Consider the following 17,682-nt stretch of genomic DNA (forward strand, 5'->3'; position numbering starts at 1 on the left):
ACAGCGGTAGAATGACAGTTCAATAGTTTTTTAGACTCGGATCTATTCATACAACAAGGGACACAGCAGCACTTTCCCGTTGTCCCCATATTGTCAGGGTATTTGAGCCTCGGAAAAGCGCTATATAAATATAATTTATTATTATTATTATTGCGGCATTTCGAAGACAGCGCCTCAGCCAACTTTGGACACAGAAACGACAACAGGAGAGGAGAGCAATAGAGACAGAACTGAGGAGAGGAGCGCAATAGAGACAGAACTGAGGTGATAACAAACAGTTCAGTATGACAGAGACAACTGGGTACATTTTTTTATACGGTGCCTTTTCCGTCCCCAGTACTAAATCATGTTGTATTTTGTCTAAATTTGGACAAATACTAATTCCATTAGGTTTTTCATGTATAGTCAATTGTTATTTATTATGAATACAATGATATGGGCTTCTAAGTTGTTGTTTTCTACATTTTAAAAGCTTTGGTTAAAGATGTAAATTGGATTTTGCATGGGATTTGGGATGTCCCCAGTGTTGTTCATTCAACTTCAATCCCAAAAATAACTATTAAAAACATATACATTTCCAAATATGTTATTATTATTTCATTTTCCTGATCAATATCTATTGAAATCAAATATAGTTTTTATCCTTTTTTTTTTTTGGTACAAAAAATTAAGGTTTTGCTTACAATATTGCTTGTCCCTGCGATCACTGTCCACCCTGTTATGCTGTGTTAATGTCCCTTCTAAAAGAAAACCATATTTCTCAATCACATCACTCTCATGAGGTGACATCACATCAGTGGAGGGGATTTTAAATGTTGTAAGCTGTGTGATTTTCTACCTCTTTTACCATCTGATTTTTATGTTTTTATCCAGTGAGTTTAATGTGGTTGACCATAACGTGTCCACCCTGTTATGCCTAAATATTGAGGAGATCAATCAAATTGAATAATTTCAAAAAAAAGTATTTAGTGCAAATTAGATTCCTCATCAAGTATTCATGGTCATTCTAGGCATTATGCTAACACAGGCAGGCTAAAGGCTAACTTTAACTCAAAATGTCCACCCTGTTAGTGTCCACCCTGTTATGTGTCCACTCTGTTCTGGAGACACTCGCCCTATTCAACTACAGAGGGTATTCTAAATAAAATAAATGTAGGTGCCTGAGCTCGACCACTATGTTTTTCAGCAAGCTAGATATGTCCTTTATATAATAGAACATTAAAATATAGATTAATCAACAATTTATTTTTCACAAGTTATGAAGTCCAAATGACACTGTATAAAAAAAATTACCCAACTAATAGAAAGACAACTGTATGATTATAGAGTTTACATGTTCAAGGAAATATTGTATGATAATAGAAAGGTATACTTTAATTTAATTAAAGAAGTAACAAAGAACACATTTATTATCACAATTGCATTGTGTTCCATGTCTTTCTCCATTTGAATAAATAATGCCTAGTTGAATGGCTAAACAAGACAACTGTCTGGACAGTACTATATACAGTATATTCTCATGCTAAAATCGACTGTAAATCCAGATTTTAAAGTTGATATTCTTCCCTGTGGAGCATGCCCCCATAACCTGTGCCCCACCCAAAAATGTTAGCACCAGCCGCCACTGCATTGGTTCACAGAATACTGAATTCTATAAATATTTTATAAATCAAATCAAATCAAATTTTATTTGTATAGCGCATTTCTTACAAGATGCAACTCAATGCACTTCACACAATGAAAATGTTCAGTCAATCAGTCAATCAATCAATCAATACTGACAGAGCCGCGAGCAGGCAAAAGTAAAAACCTGTACACTATGTAGCCAGGAAAAATTCCCTTGCAGCCCTCTACCAATAGAGCGACTACTAGCCAGTTTGCCTACCAGTACCCAGCGGTCCCCAAGGGGAGGCCAAGGACCACCGGCACAAAGCAAGCAAGCAAGGGCAAAAACCTGTACACCATGTATCCAGGAAAAATTCCTTGCATATTATCGGCGTACACACTGTCCATAAATGTAGTGTTATATTTGCATCGTTCTGCATCCAGCATGGTCACAGGTCCTGCCAAAAGATAATCTTAAGCACAGTTATGATGCAACAACACAATAAAGACAATAAAGATGACAGCAATACAACCTGATGGTGGTCCTGGTACACCCTTGTACCGGTTCCAGTACTGCTCTAGGTGCTATTTGGAGCTGACAGTGCCTCATCAGCAACCGGGTCCATTTTCCTGTCAACACAAATCTCAAAACACGAGTATGGTGTAATGGCCTAGTGATCCTAGTTCTATAATGTCCAATGTCTCCCTTAGTATCAAAAGGCGACATTGAATAAGTAGGTTTTGAGGTCACGCTTAAAAATTTCCTGAGTTTTAGACAACCTCAGGCCCTCAGGTAGGGTGTTCCACAATCTAGGAGCATATATGCTAAAAGCTGATCCTCCAAATCTCTTTGTCCTAGCCTCTGGCACTATTAAAAGTTCTGTGCCACTAGACCGTAGGGGTCTAGCTGGTGTGTATCTTATGAGCATGTCCACCATGTAATTGCGTGCATCGGAGTGATTTATATTGCATTGGAGTGATTTATAAACTAGTAAAAGGATCTTAAAGTCTATTCTATGACTGACAGGGAGCCAGTGTAGTGATCTCAAGACAGGTGTGATGTGCGCTCTTCGTTTGGTCCTAGTAAGGACACGAGCAGCAGCATTTTGAACCATTTGTAGTCTATTTATCATTTTTTTGGGGAGACCTGTCAGGAGAGCATTACAGTAATCTAGCCTACTAGTAACAAACGCATGCATTAATTTTTCAGTGTCTGCCTGGGAGAGAAATGATTGTACCTTAGTGATGTTTCTTAGATGGTAGAAGGATGTTTTAATAGTATTATTAATATGAGTTTCAACATTTAGATCTGGGTCAATTATGACACCAAGATTCCTGGCCTGACACTTAGTGTTAAGAGCTAGTGTTTTCAAGTGTGCAGATAATTTCTCTCTCCCAGTTTTCTCGCCAATGATCAATACCTCTGTTTTTTCTTGATTGAGTTGGAGAAAGTTTTGTGTCATCCAAATATTAATATCGGCAATACAATCTATCAGGTGGTCGATCATCTTGTAGTCGTTGGGAGATACTGAGATATAAAGCTGAGTGTCGTCAGCATAGCTGTGGTAGTTAACGCTATGCTTCTTGATAACAGAACTGAGGGGTAGCATGTATAGCAGGGGTCGGCAATTAGGTTTGGCCTCGGGCCCAAAAAAAATTTTGACACTAGATGGCGGGCCCGAACATAATCAAAGGCTAATTTAAGTAATTGATTGTTAAAAAATGTGACACGTTCTAATGCTTTGACATTTCTTTCGAGAAATGTACACATTGCTAGTCAACTAACACAGCTTGTTTTGTGAGCCTGCTAACAATGTAAAGTAGTGTTCTAGTTAACTAGGTAGCAGTCCAATCCATTACGTTGCAGTATTTTGGCTTGACTAGCGAGTTTGTGTTGTGATTCTCAACAACGTTGAAACGTAGCTTCACCCTTTTCCATATTTTTTAATAATAAATGTGTGGACTGACGATGTAGCGCAGTCTAACTTATTCTAATAATTATTTAACATAGTTTCATTCTGATAATGATTCCCCCCTCCTCCCAGACAAGGTCACATTATTATTGGATTGGTTGTTTGTGTGCAGGGTGAAGTTAGCTAAACATTTAACCTGCTAGCTAGCAAGAGAAACATAATGTCACTCTCCAAAGGTCTAAAGAGGAAAGTTGACGGTGAAAACAAGGCATTTAAAGAGGAATGGACAGCGAACTATACGTTCATCCTACCTGGTTTCATCAATGCAAAGCCGTTGTGAGACTCACATTTTCCGTGCTCACAATGTTCCCTTTCTATACATGCGAGTCGTCCTTTTCCTCAATGAATGTGATAAAGACGCACGAGAGGAATCGATTGATGCATAAAAACCTTGAGAACTGCCTGCGGATTAAAGTGATGTTCATATCACCAGATATCAAGCAAATACTGACCGATGGGAGATGTCACTTTTCACATTAAGTGAGCACCAAGCCTGTCGTTATTGTATTTAATAACCTAATTGTATTTTGTATATTTTGAATGAATGGCTCATTGTAATTATTATCCCTAATAGCGTGTTTGCTCTGTCGTTTCAGGAGCATAGGCCTATAGGTCAATGTTTTTCAGAAAATTCAACTGAATTTGCTTTGTTACTGTTCATATGTGTGTTGCAGTCACATATACGTAAACATTACGTTTGAATTATTTACTGAGCTGGTGTTATTTTTTTCAAACCACACCGCATGTCGGCTATTTCAGCACCACGCACCATGTCCACCTACTTATGATTCACTATGAGGGGTTCAGCGTCAGTGCGCTTTGGTGTACCCCGCTGCCTGATTTTCTGTCCCTGTGTCATTCACTCTAAACATGGATAAAAGTACAATAAGCATTATTCAGGTGGAGGTAGATTCTCTATTCGGACATTATAGGCGCTATATGTGGGACTGTCGGTCCGATATTGTAAAAAAATAAAAAATAAAAAAAATAAAATAAGTGGATTCTCAAAATAATCTGCCGGGCCAAATATTTTTGGTGATGGGCCAGCAATGGCCCACGGGCCGCCTATTGCCGACCCCTGATGTATAGGCTAAAAAGCAACGGTCCTAAAATGGACCCCTGGGGAACTCCACAGGTTGTTCTATAATTTTTGGACTTATGGTCACCAAGGGCTACAAAGTAGCCAGGTAAGTCCTGAACCAGTTTAAGACCGGACCTGAGAGGCCAACCCAGTTTTCAAGTCTCTCAATAAGTATGGAATGGTCTACCGTATCAAAGGCTGCACTTAAGTCTAAGAGTACAAGAATCGAGAGTTTTTTCGAGTCTGCATTTATCCTAAGGTCATTAGTTACCTTAAGCATAGCAGTTTCTGTGCTGTGGTATGATCGGAAACCTGACTGAAGTGGGTCATACCTATTATTTAAGACTAAAAATTCATGAAGCTGTCTATACGCTGCCTTTTCTAAAATGTTGCTTAGAAAAGTGAGATTGGATATTGGTCTACAGTTTTTTGGATCAGAAGGATCTAGGTTACTTATATATATATATATATATATATATATATATATATATATATATATATATATATATATATATATATATATATAATATTTTATATTTTATATTCTATAAATATTTTATTTATTGAATACACGGGCATTATTTTCGACTCAAAGGAAGTAAAACAAATGTCTTACTATCAGTGGCGGACTCAGGCTGTTTGAAGGGCAGGGGCGAAAAGAAAAAAAGGGCACCTAACCTACTGCACGACATGGGACCCCATCACGCAGAAAAAAATTAACGCAGAAAAAAAAACGCGCTGCGCGCGAAAGACAACTGCTCCGCCACTAATGTGAAACATCCTGGAGGAAACACTGTATTTAGTATCATTGCAACCCATGCTGTTTTGTGAATGAGACGACCGTTGAGTGATGACTGCCTACTGCCAAGTCATATAATTACAGCAAACATGTCGGCAGTTTAGCATTTCTGTTCTCTGAAAGACAACAAGAGGCACATTATGACATTATAGTCTTCTGTTTTCGTTTTCGCAACTTCAAAATAAAAGCGCGAGCTAAACATTGAAAATCAATGATACATCGCTAGTCAACCCACAGCTTGTTTTGTGAGCCTGCTAACAATGTAAAGTAGTGTTAGTTAACTAGGTAGCAGTGGGGATTACAAAGGGTGTCCTTTTTCCAGGTTAGAGCAGACTGCATTAAAAGCCCACTCTGACATCATCTGAACATTTGAGAGGGGGTGTGTCTAAAACTGAAATGGATGGAATAGTATGTTTTCAACAATGGGATTGGGAATGAGTATTTTAAACGTTAATGTTTAATCATTGGCAACAATTAATTTTGTCAGTGCAGAACAGTGCAGATCGAGAAACATCTAAATGTTAGCTAGATATTAGCCCATCGGCCCCATGCAAAAACGCAGAAAATATTTGCTGATGGCCATATAATGTGTTTTGAATGTAAGCAGGGTTTAACTATTTGGCAACGCCCCTAGACTGACCCCTAGACCTAGAAAGCCTGCCCCAGTAAGCTGCATCACATTGTATCCACTAACAGAGCACTCATTAAGACACGTTATTTAATTTTCTTGCTATGTTTTCCCATTGGAAGGGCAGCCAATAGGGCACGTCCTCTCAATTTCTCCACTCAAAAGGGCACTTAAGCGCACCGTTTTCAACTGTGGGGGCACATGGTCAAGTTTAGATCATTGGAAGGGCAGCCAATAGGGCACGTCCTCTCAATTTCTCCACTCAAAAGGGCACTTAAGCGAGCCGTTTTCAACTATGGGGCATACCTGTACGCACAATCGTTATATCCATGTCGGAGTTGACTTGTTTCCTCTCTGAGAGCGCCGGAACGCACACTAGGTGCAACGTCATAAAGGGACCAAGTCATTTGATTGGACAAGAGGCATTCCATGAGTGGTGATCAGATTTTCAGAGCGTATTTACGAACGCAGCCTCGGTTATCTCCGTTTTGAAATGATCTCTGGCAGCATTGCGCCGCTCTTTTCCCATTGACATCATGGTGTCAAGTAATGTATAAATAAATGTGCTGAATTGATATGCCCTTTTGTGTTTTCATGTATATATATGCAGGGATGTTCAACGTATTTTACTTTCAACCAGGTATCTGATTCTGACCACCTGTAGTCACGTACTTAATCATAGGAACTAGTTAACCCAATTCTTGTTGCACTGAAGCAGGTGGTTGATTGACTGTGTCCCCTTGTCTAAATGTAAGGGGTATCCTATGGTTGTCTAGTGGTGATGTTAGGATTGACTGTGTGTACCCTTGTCTAAATGTAAGGGGTATCCTATGGTTGTCTAGTGGTGATGTTAGGACTGACTGTGTGTACCCTTGTCTAAATGTAAGGGGTATCCTATGGTTGTCTAGTGGTGATGTTAGGATTGACTGTGTGTACAGTCTAAATGTAAGGGGTATCCTATGGTTGTCTAGTGGTGATGTTAGGATTGACTGTGTGTCCACTTGTCTAAATGTAAGGGGTCTCCTATGGTTGTCTAGTGGTGATGTTAGGATTGACTGTTTGTACCCTTGTCTAAATGTAAGGGGTCTCCTATGGTTGTCTAGTGGTGATGTTAGGATTGACTGTGTGTACCCTTGTCTAAATGTAAGGGGTCTCCTATGGTTGTCTAGTGGTGATGTTAGGATTGACTGTGTGTCCCCTTGTCTAAATGTAAGGGGTATCTTATGGTTGTCTAGTGGTGATGTTAGGACTGACTGTGTGTACCCTTGTCTAAATGTAAGAGGTCTCCTATGGTTGTCTAGTGGTGATGTTAGGACTGACTGTGTGCACCCTTGTCTAAATGTAAGAGGTATCCTATGGTTGTCTAGTGGTGATGTTAGGATTGACTGTGTGTACCCTTGTCTAAATGTAAGGGGTATCCTATGGTTGTCTAGTGGTGATGTTAGGATTGACTGTGTCTACCCTAGTCTAAATGTAAGGGGTATCCTATGGTTGTCTAGTGGTGATGTTAGGATTGACTGTGTGTACCCTTGTCTAAATGTAAGAGGTATCCTATGGTTGTCTAGTGGTGATGTTAGGATTGACTGTGTCTACCCTAGTCTAAATGTAAGGGGTATGGTTTGTGGACGGTGGGGGGGGGGGGGCGGAGGACGGCCCGGGGGCTTGCGGGGATATCCCTTATCTTCTGGAAAATATCCCTTATTTTCAAATCCCAATGTTGACAGGTATGCTATGGGGGCACATGGTCAAGTTTAGACCATTGGAAGGGCAGCCAATAGGGCACGTCCTCTCAATTTCTCCACTCAAAAGGGCACTTTAGCGCGAATTTCTCCACTCAAAAGGGCACTTTAGCGTGACGTTTTCAACGGATGAAAACGTCGCGCTAAAGTGCCCCCCCCTGCCCCCCCCCCTGAGTCAGCCAGTGCTTACTATACACTGTACACATACTCATTGTATAGTAGGCTATACAGTTGGGTAGGAGAGAGAACTATATTTTGGTAGTATAATGCCGCAGTAATCACTACGACCATGGACATTTCGGGGAGACCTCTACCTCCCCTTTTCATAATCTAGTCACATGCGATTTGCTCCAATCTAAAATATGTCCACTAGTTGGTATAGTCCGGTTAATATGTGAAAAAATAGTTCACTTTTTCATAAAAGCACAAAACTTGGTACACTTGTACAGTTTGGGGTCCTGAACATTTTCAGACGTGGAGCCCTCGCAAAAACTCCTCCTAGTGGCCATGGCGGGCATTTTCCTTTCCGCCATAGCCGAATAATGTATTTTGCTTCATATCTCCTCAACCAAACATGATAACACTGAACAAATGATGTCTACCCCCATGTTTTGAAGGTCAAGGATTACAATGATACCATACACAACATCATAACATGTTCTGGTGAATAGTTAGTGGTGAAATCAGTGACGTTGTGACTGAGAATGATTAAAATGAAATTGCAGTATCTGAGAATATGCATATTCAATTTTCATAATATATTTCATATAATAATGTATTTACTATAGTTCTCTAAGTCCAGAATTGTCTATTAGGCTATAAATGTAGGTATTTCAGTTGTTGCACCTTACTTGGAAAGTGTTGACAGAGTGGATGTGGTGTGGGACTGCTATGAAGCAAACAGCTTAAAGTCCCAGACAAGACAGAAATGAGGAAGAGTGGATGGAAAAACAAGATACCAACCAACTGGAAAGGCTTCCTGAGAGTGGACGAAAACAAAACAGAACTGTTTCACTTCCTGGCCAGGAACCTTGTGGAAATGTCAACGACCAAACAAGTTGTTTCCAGGTACGGACCCAATGCTCTGTCAACTCACCCACTACTAGACACACATCATCTTTCCCCTTGCACACATGAGGAGGCAGATACAAGGATGCTACTCCATGTGGCGGATGCTACAAGAAACGGGTATAGAAAGATCATCCTGCGCACTGTGGACACAGTTGTGTTGTGGTCCTAGCCATTGCACACGTGTCTGAGCTGGACATTGAGGAGCTGTGGGTGGCGTTTGGGACTAGTAAGAACTTCAGGTACATACCCATCCATGAGATCAAATCAAAGGCTCTTCCTGTGTTTCATGTTTTTACTAGCTGTGACAGTGTGTGCATTTGCAACCAGGGGCAAGAAGGCAGCATGGGATACCTGGAATGCCTATGACATGGAAGTTATGTCTACTGTGGAGCGCTTCACAATTCTTCTCAATTTGCCTACAGAGCTAACAGGTCCACGGAGGATGCCATCGCCACAACTCTCCACTCTACCCTGTCCCACCTGGAGAGAGAGGGGGGGGGGCTACGCACGGCTGCTCTTCGTGGACTTCAGCTCGGCATTTAACACCATCCTACCCGACAGATTGGTGCCCAAACTCCTAGACCTCGGACTAGACCACCTCCTCTGCCGGTGGTCCAAGGACTTCCTGTCTGACCGCCCCCAGAGGGTCAGGATAGGCCCCCACACCTCCACAGCCATCAGCCTCAGCACCGGATCCCCCCAGGGCTGCGTGCTGAGTCCCCTATTCTATTCCATCTACACCCACGACTTCATCGCCGTCCACCCCAGCAACGCCATCATCAAGTTTGCTGACGACACCACCGTGGTGGGCTGCATCTCCGAAGGTGACGAGGCCGCGTACCGCGACGAGGTGGAGCAGCTGTCAGTCCTGTGTAAAACCAACAACCTGCAGCTGAACAAGCTAAAGACCCAGGAGATAATTGTGGACTACAGGAGGAAGAATACCGTCATACAGCCCCTGTACATCGATGGTCTCAGTCTTCTGATTCCTGGGCGTCCACCTGGAGGATGACCTGACCTGGAGAACCAACACCACGGCGATCATCAAGAAGGCACAGCAGAGACTCTACTTCCTGAGAATACTCAGAAACTACCACCTCAGACAAGACCTGCTTGTGTCCTTCTACCGCTGCTCCGTGGAAAGCATCCTCACGTACTGCATCTGCGTGTGGTTCCTCAGCTGCACAGCCACAGAGAGGAAAGCGCTCCAGAGGGTCGTCAACTCGGCCCAGAAGATCATCAGATGCCCTCTCCCCTCCCTGGAAGAACTGTACAACTCCCGATGTCTCAACAAGGCAGTCAAAATCCTCAAGGACCCACACCACCCTGGCTACAAACACTTCATATGGCTGCGCTCAGGCAGGCGCTTCAGTATCATGCCTCATGTCTATTTATGTCTCATTCTTGTTTTTTATTATCTTAGGACTGTGTTTGATTGTTAGAACCTAGGGCTTGCATTTAAATGTTGTTGCACCTGTTACAATGACAATAAAGATAATTCATTCTTTCATTCACTCTATAATCGCACCAGCAGCCAACTCAACATCGATGAAGCCCGTCTTGAGTTATTCACCAAGAAAGGAAGGGGAAAAGAGTAGTGTACTGTCACGACCCAACAGCAATGTGCGTACATTGATAGTCAATGGGCTCGTTCCCACACAGGGCCGAGGCCGGACACAGGTAGCTCAGGGTTAGCTGACAGCACTCAGGTAGATGTTAAGGGGAAATGGCTTACCTGGCTCCGATGTATCGTGGCGTGGTCCGTGGGGATACTGAACAGCCCGCACGTTCGTTCAGTGGGGTCTTCCTTCCCGTTCAGTATTGACATATAACAAAACCGGACACGACACAACACAACCTCGGGGGTAATCCACTATTCCACACGGTAATAGTCTTGATAGTAATTGTCCAAGGGGTTCTCTTCTAGGTAAGGCGTCTCAATCAGTATTACTCTTCTCCACTCTCCACTCTCTCGACTCCCAGGTAGCAAATGAGCACCTGTCATATACCTTTCGAGAGACCCGCCAACAGGCAAGCCACTCCCCCATGTACCCTGGGTAGCCAATCAACACCCCCCTGAGCTTACCATGACAACTAGGAACAGTTGGATCGTGACAGTACCAAGGACGACATGGTTGGGGACAAGCTCTTGTGGTTGCACCTAAGATGCCATCACCAACAGACTGGGGTTGGATGGATCCAAGTGACTGGAAACCTTTGTGGTCAACTCTTCCACAGGCAAGCCAGTCCATCCTTGAACTTTTGAGTTGTGGCTGCAAGAAAGGCTGCCGGGGGCATTGCAAGTGCAGAAAAGCCTCCTTAAAGTGCACTGCTCTGTGTCAGTGTGGAGGAGACTGTGGAGACAGTGAAGAATAGGTGTCAGGGTAGTGTGTGGTGGCACCTTTGTTTTGATTAAACTTCCTTAAACTTGTTCCCTTGTCCCAATGTATCTGCTTCGGTGATCCCTGGCACATTATGAGGTCTGAGGTCACCACTTAACTATTCACCAGAACACTTTATGATGTTGTATATTGTATCATTGTAATCCTTGACCTTCAAAACATGAGGGTAGACATCATTTGTTCAGTGTTATCATGTTTGGTTAAGGAGATATGAAGCAAAATACATTATTCGGCTATGGCGGAAAGGAAAATGGCCACCTGAACACTTTATGATGTTGTATATGGTATCATTGTAATCCTTGACCTTCAAAACATAGGGGTAGACAACATCTGTTCGGTGTTATCATGTTTGGTTCAGGAGATATGAAGCAAAATACACAATTCGGAAAGGAAGATGGCCGCCACGGCCACTAGGAGGAGTTTTTTCGAGGGCTCCACGTCTGAAAATATTCAGGACAACAAACTGTACAAGTGTACCAAGTTTCGTGCTTTTATGAAAAAGTGAACGATTACCCTAACATTTTGCACATATTACCCCCACTAGTAGCAGAGTACAGGCGTGGCTCCCACAAACCCATGTTGCCCCAGCTAGGCCTACCTGACTTCAAGTCAGTAGGATAAACTGTAACACTACAAGACATTTATTGATATTCACAAAAATAGATGCAAAAGCACATTAAAGATGAATTACATACTGTATTCATTACAGTAATTGTCACTCAATATTTAATTTAATGTTTTCTTGTGCTACCCGAATTAAGAAATGAAAGTAATAATCAAATTATGTGGAATGTACATTTTTAAAATCTTGTTATATGTATTAAGATGTACAGTAGCATTAAACTAGAAGACATGTTTTGATGCTGCTTATGATTGCATTCCGTAGTCCCTCTCTGGTCCGTCTCATCAACATCATTTGTTTTGATGTAGCCAAGATCAATGGGAAATGCCTGTTTTTGTGGAAAAGCACATAACAGAGCTGAACATGGATTCTGGATGGACATACCGCATCTAATTTCCTCTGGATGTTCAAAGGGGAAAGTGAAATGTGGTTACTTTTCCCCAGAAATTGATGTTCTGAAGTCAATGTTGTGCTTGTATGAAAGATATGATTTGAATTCACTATGTTGGCTGATAAGGATAATGGAAGGAAGTTTAGACAGTAAAACTACATATACAGTATGTTACCTATGGTTGCCAGCCAATGCCCTCTTACTACTGAGTCAAGTCTCTTTATTTGTGACAACCAGACTAGTGCAGAACACAAGAGGCAGATGGAGAGTAAATCAAAGCTGGGTGTATTTATTGATTCCGGGGAATAGAGGCAGAGCTTCTACTGTATAGTGAAGCAGGCAGATCAGGAGGGTCAGCAAGCAGGGCAGGCAGGTAGAGAGGGCAGGCAGGGCAAGGCAGTGCAGGCAGAGAGGGCAGGCAGGGCAGTGCAGGTAGAGAGGGCAGGCAGGGAGAGAGGGCAGGCAGGGCATTGCAGGCAGGTAGAGAGGGCAGGCAGGGAGAGAGGGCAGGCAGGGCAGGGCAGTGCAGTGCAGACAGAGAGGGCAGGCAGGCAGGCAGGGCAGTGCAGACAGAGAGGGCAGGCAGGGCAGTGCAGACAGAGAGGGCAGGCAGGGCAGTGCAGACAGAGAGGGCAGGTAGGGCAGTGCAGGTAGAGAGGCCAGGCAGGGCAGTGCAGACAGAGAGGGCAGGCAGGGCAGTGCAGGTAGAGAGGGCAGGCAGGGCAGTGCAGTGCAGACAGGTAGGTAGAGAGGGCAGGTAGGGCAGTGCAGGCAGGTAGAGAGGGCAGGTAGGGCAGTGCAGGCAAGTAGAGAGGGCAGGCGGGCAGGAGGACAGACGGTAAGGTGAGGCAATAGCAGGCGAGGCAGGGATGTAGACAGGGCCAACAGGCAGACAGGCTGGTGGGGCAGACAGGCAGGCAGGTGGGGCAGACAGGCAGGCTGGTGTAGGTGGCAGGAAATGTGTAGGCAAAGGGAGAACAGGGTAGGAATGCAGGCTAACTGACAGAGTAGAATAATATCAATGGCTGGAAGTGGGACTTAACAGGTAGACTGAAGTTACGATCTGGCAGAGTGGTGAAGGCTGGACCGGGTATTTATGGAAGGCTATAAGGTGGTAATGAGGACCAGCCGGTCACCTGACTCCTACACACCTGACTCCACTCCTGGAGTTAGTAAGAGAGAGAGGAAGGGAGAGGGACTGCCAGATACCTATAGGTAGAGTGTGTGACATTTTGTTGGTTGCTCATACAGTAGTTGCTTTCATAGTTATAAGGCCTGTATTTGCTATGCTATTTGTTTGATAGGAACTCTCCTCCTTACATGCACTTAAAATAATAGAATGATCATCTTGGGCTCAAACTTAAACCAGCACTCATAATTAAGACCAGAAGTTGGAACGGATCATTCCCTTTCTTGTTTCTGTGTTCCTCCTGACTTTGATGAAAGATTCATGATTCGGATGTGAAGTATTAAGGATTCTGTGACGTAGTAAAAAAAGATTGCAAGTTACAATATCTCTTCCTTCAAACCTCTTCCTCCCATCTCCCCTTCATCCTTTAGAAAAGAACGTGGCACCTTAGAGGGCATTTTGAGGAAGATGTACGTAAGTCTTTCATGTCTGAGATCTAAGACTGATTACAGATTCAGACCTGAGGGACCAGTCTGAGAGGAATCACTCCAGTCACTGTTTACCTGCCTGAAAAGGAGAGAGTGAGTGAGGGGAGGGGGGGGGGGGCATTCTAAATTGTTCCTATTTGGTAATCACACATTGCACATTGTAAACTAGTTGAAGATTACACAACAGAAAAGAGAAAAGAAGAGACCTAACACAAATCACCACGGACAGGGTCTATCTATATAATGACAACTGTTTGTGTAAATGTTTATGACATGGCAGTTAAATGCAAATGAGAAGTAAGTACTCCATGTAATGTCCTAATTGAACACCTGGAAACCCCCTTTAGAAAGATGAGGTCATAAAAACGGAATGGTTGCTCCCCAAAACAACAACTGGCCATTCTGTTTGAGGATTGCTTGGCTTGTCCTTCAATAACTACTGTTCCAGTAACTTATTTCCCTTGGAAACAAAGTGTACAATCTCAGATGAATGTTTACCATTCTTCAAGTTCCATAAGGATCTGTGTCATAGAATGCATCCTGCAGGTTTCACACAGAAGTCAGTCAACGAGCATGATACAAGGCAAATATATTGTTAGGGGCCTAGTGTTCAGCCAACTAAATAGATGGTGGATGATCTCAAATCCTTCATTTGCTAGAGCATAGGTTAGTCAGTCGATAAGTTGAGCATGATACAAGGCAAATATTGTTAGCAGTAAGTAGTCAGTAAGTGATAAAACAGTGGTGTGGTGTATAAATATACAGTATGTGCAGAGGTAGTATTGTAAACATCAGTTTAGTTCAGAGGTATAAACAGTTATGAGCTATATAGAGTTATGAGCTACAATTGCAATTAAAATTATTCAACCCCCATTGCACATTAGGTTTATCGGCAAAATATAAAATTGCTTAGCTGTTTGCAATAAACTACAAATTACACAAGAACTGTTTAAGTAGTTCAATGAAACTAATATTACAAGGGTTTTTAATCAGAATTCAACACAAAATGCAATTTTTATTTTTTATTTATTATAACTTTTTATTTATTTGACCTTTATTTAACCAGGGGGGGGGGGGGGGGGGGGGGGTATGCGTGTGTGTGTGTGTGTATGTGGGGGGGGGGGGGGCAAATCAGCAGGAACAACAGTCAACCATTTTTGAAAATGGTAAGTGATGTGAGTGCTGTGATTTTGAGTGTGTTCTGTAAGGTGGTCCTGTGTGTTCTGTAAGCACGTGTGCATAGAGCTGCAAATAACCGCATGCACATACAAGCACGCACGCACGCATGCACACACATACAGAGAGACTACGGCTGCGAGCGGGCAGCTTTAAATAGAAGGCACAACAGCGGCTCTACTTCCTGAGAGTCCTCAGGAAAAACCACATCAGACAGGAGCTGCTTGTGACCTTCTACCGCGGCCCAGAAGATCACCGGCGCCCCCCTCCCCTCTCTGGAAGAGCTGTACAACACACACTGCCTCAGGAAGGCCTCCAAGATCTCCAGAGACCCATCCCACCCTGGGAACGAACACTTTGCTGGCTGCCCTCGGACAGGCGGTTCAGGACCATGTTCGCAAGGACAAATAGACTGAAGCTCAGCTTCTACCCAGGGCCATTCAGGCCCTGAACACAGCAAAGACCTAGGTTCTAGGCCCTGGACAATCTAGACAATTTGATGGCAGCTACTAGATTGTAATCAAGTGCAATACTAGGGCTGGGCAAACGATCAAACATTCTTTTTCGATAATCGCAAGAATTAACGATCAATTATCTATTAATTGATAAGCTTTTTTTTCATAAAAAATAAAATAATAAAAAATAATAAAAAAACTAGGAACTACGAACGCAATCTGGTGACAGTTAGGCCAGCCTAACTAATTTCCATTATTATTATTATTATTTAAAAATAATAATAATAATAATTTTTAAAAAAAGTTAATGATTATCGATCAAAATATTTTGTGATCGACCAAGATCCTTATCGATCAATTATCGATCATTGATGCCCACCCCTAGTTTTGATTCAAAATAATTGGCATTGATTCTAGAATGTTGGAGTTAGAATGTTTGGTTGATAAGCACCAACATTCAGTCTTGGTGGTAACAACCCTAAGACTAGACCTGAAACTTATTGCTCCAATCTATATTCCATAAATCTTCAGAAATGAGCTTTTACGTCCAGCAACATCATCAGCTTGCACCACGCATGGCACAAAGAAGACAGCATCTTCCTTTGCCACCATCAAATGGTGAGTGTCAAATTCTACAACATTGATTTTGAAAGTAGGAATAGTTTCATGTCTTATTTCACTGATTTGTTCACATTTTAATAAAAAAACAACAACATTGTTTTACCAATTTGAGTAAAGTCAATGTAACTTGTTAACCAATATTGAATGTGTATTCTAGTGCCTGGTCCTGTGCAGCACATAGACCTCTTTCTCCAAGAGTCTCCAAGAGTCCAGCAACATCATCAGCTTGCACCACGCATGGCACAAAGAAGACAGCATCTTCCTTTGCCACCATCAAATGGTGAGTGTCAAATTGAAACACAACTGTGAACATTTCAAACCTGCAAACTGCGACACTTTAAATGAATGTGCAATAACACTATGTGCAATATGACAACCCTCGGGTACATAAGGTTCAGAGATAGGAAATGTTAGAATAGGTATAGCATAGCATAGAGTACAGCACAGTGTTTTATTTGTATAGTATAGTATAGTGGATAGTGTACATAGCCTTTATTTATGTAAACCAGCTCTTTTCCCTTCTTGTTTTTAGTTTTTTTTTCCTAGCACCAGGGGAGCCCCCCCTCCCAAATGTCGTTGTATGGTACCTGTACTATATTAATGACAATAAAGACCATTCATTCATTCATTCATTCATTCATTCATTCATACATAAATTCAGCACAATGTATTGACTGGCCTTTTGGCTGCTTATCACCCAGATCAGCATCACACAAGTCTTTCTGCTGCTGCCAATTCCACACTCCCTGACCCTCTGCCAGCTCTGGGTATTAAAGTATTAATGCAGTCGCAGTCTGGCGGGAGACACTGGAGGACCAGGCTTTACTTACTGGAAATGCAGCCAATGGTTTTGAACGCTGTTTAATATAGGTTGGTAGTCTATGTAGATAACATGCAGCCACACTGATGCCCCTCTTTAGTTTAGTCTTTAGTTAACCCCTCTTTAGTTAACCCCTCTTTAGTTAGGCCCTCTTTAGTTAGCCCCTCTTTAGTTAGCCCCTCTTTAGTTAGCCCCTTTTTAGTTACCCCCTTTTTAGTTAGGCCCTCTTTAGTTAACCCCTCTTTAGTTAGCCCCTCTTTAGTTAGCCCCTCTTTAGTTAACCCCTCTTTAGTTAGCCCCTCTTTAGTTAGCCCCTCTTTAGTTGGCCCCTCTTTAGTTGGCCCCTCTTTAGTTAGGCCCTCTTTAGTTAGCCCCTCTTTTTTTGTAATCAGTATTTTATTGATTTTTTAAATAAACACATTTCTTGACAACTTTTGTATAAAATGGTAACAATATCACCGAATAAGTCTTGCTGTCATCAAACAGAAATAATTATCTTTAGTTAACCCCTCTTTAGTTAGGCCCTCTTTAGTTAACCCCTCTTTAGTTAGCCCCTCTTTAGTTAACCCCTCTTTAGTTCAAAATGCTACTTTTAATGACTGCTGCAGTCTCAAAATGATTCAACCCCTTCATGACAAACATCTTCAGTACTTAGTAGAGCACCCTTTTGCTGTTATGACCT

This window comes from Nansenia antarctica, assembly GCF_963989245.1.
Source record: "Nansenia antarctica genome assembly, chromosome: 5".
NCBI lineage: Eukaryota > Metazoa > Chordata > Actinopteri > Argentiniformes > Microstomatidae > Nansenia > Nansenia antarctica.